The sequence below is a fragment of the Propithecus coquereli genome, unplaced genomic scaffold (genome assembly GCF_000956105.1).
Source record: "Propithecus coquereli isolate 6110/MARCELLA unplaced genomic scaffold, Pcoq_1.0 Scaffold26, whole genome shotgun sequence".
Classification (NCBI taxonomy): Eukaryota; Metazoa; Chordata; class Mammalia; order Primates; family Indriidae; genus Propithecus; species Propithecus coquereli.
In genome coordinates, this window is record NW_012148174.1 from 1,095,341 (window position 1) to 1,097,485 (window position 2,145).

Below are 2,145 nucleotides of genomic sequence, written 5' to 3' on the forward strand. Positions count from 1 at the left end.
AATAAGAGGAACATTCTGGAAGAGCTATCATAGGAAATAAGATAGGTTGTCAGCTGAATTTAAGGAATGCAGAGTTAAAGACCCACTTGAGATTAGATACATACAGAAATGAAGCAAGTTGCACTCAAGAAATATCATATTTTGTCACTTCTAAGAATAAGATACAATGCCGCATAGTTACCTTTTATGGATAAGTTCATGATAGATACAGCAGATAATGAGCATAATTATATGTCAGCGTTGTCATTGGCAAAAGATCAAACATTCCTGAAATTGCAGAGGCAGCATTCCTTTCTTTGAGCCTTTAATTATAATAAAATGAATAAATATTGGTTGCCAAGACAGTCTAATCAGCTCTGACTGATCTAGATAGAACTATATCTGCAGACGTAGCAAGCACCGTTAGAAGTTTCAGTGAGTTCTAATTTGTTCTGTTTTGTAAAATGTTTATGTACATGATTTTGCATTATGGAAGCTTTCAATGAAGAAGAACTAATCCTACAGGATTAAATAGTTATTTTTATCATTTGAGATGTGATGATGAAATTGGGTAAGGATCGTCCAGTTTCATGTGGGTAGGAGAGCAAACAGCTATTGTCTTTGGGTTCTACTACAGGCTCCGGTGTAAACTGGTGCTGACGACGCAGTCAGGAGTGGTGTAGACACTGGAGGGATAAAAGTGTTTGCAGTTTTGTTTTGGAAAGAAGAAAAAGAGAAAACACAATGTCCTCATTGCCTACATCTTCAATTGCATTATTATTATTTTTTATAACTATCTGTTTCTTTTTTCTTTTAATTTATATAGATGTAGGAGGTACATGTGGTTTTTTGTTACGTGGCCAAATTGCTTAGTGAAGAAGTCTAAGCTTTTAATATACCCATCACCTGAATAGTACACATTGTACCCAAAAGGTAATTTTTCGTCCTGCTCCCTCCTCCCAATTACATTAAATAGTGTAATAGTAACTGCTGAAATAAATTTACCCCCAAATTTATAATTGCATTAACAACTAGAAGTTTATTTATTGCTCACGAAACAGCCCTGAGCAATTCCAGGGGATACTCTGTTTCACGTCGTCACCCAGGAGCCCGGGTTAATGGACTCTCCATCCTATTTATCATATGGACTCCACAATTGTGTAGTCGTCTACTTCCAGTGAGAAAACGGGAAAGATCATGGAAGTTGGCACACGGGAAGTCTGATGGGACAGCCTGGAAACGTTGCACGTTGCTCAAGCTGATACCGTTATCCAAAACTCCGTCATGTGGCCAAATCTAACTGTAAAGGAAACTGAAAATGTAATCTAGTCGTGTGCCCAAGAAAAAAGGAAAAGAGGTTTGGAAAAACTCTGTTCCATAACTGATGCTGTACTAACTGCCGAGGAAGAGGTGTGGCAACAACTCGTAGACTAATCTAATGGAAGCTGTCTCCCATCTAACCCCAGTCTCCACTGAATGGTTGAGGACATGGGACTGGTTTCCTTCTAGTTAGTTCTTGTTTGAATACGTTTTTTAAATTAAGAAAGTAACAACTAACCTAATTCTCTAGTAATTGGAGAATGCCAAATATAATTAGAATTCACCTATTTAATCTATTAATATAAATGACGCTTATGATGATAATGAGGCAACATGGAAAATTTTTGTGATTAACATAGGACACAAAATTTTATCTCCGCTCTGATTGGCAACAGTAAAATAATGAGTACATTTTGACTAGGGAATATTGAGAATATTGACTCGTTAACGTAGTGGAATTTTGAATTTTTTATTTTAAAAAATTTCTGTTGCTGCCATAAATATTGTTTATGCAATAAGTAAAACTCTTGTTTTTCAAATGGTGAGTACAGGCTTCTCAAATGTGTTCAACTGTGTATGTTAAGGTATGATAATATATAATGTTATCTTTAAATAGTGGCTACAGAATGTTCTAAATTCAGATTATACTTTCTCGATAATGCTAATTTGACTTCAAATGTAGACTCTCATAAGGTAGTATACCCAGGTGCAGTCTTTAAAAAATTATTCATTTTTGGCCTTTGTTGGTCTGTAGTCTGTGCTATATCTTAAGCAACTATTTGTGTGTTTTTTTCTCATATTTAAGAATTGAGTTTTTGTGAACATTGAAAATTTTAATTAGAACAA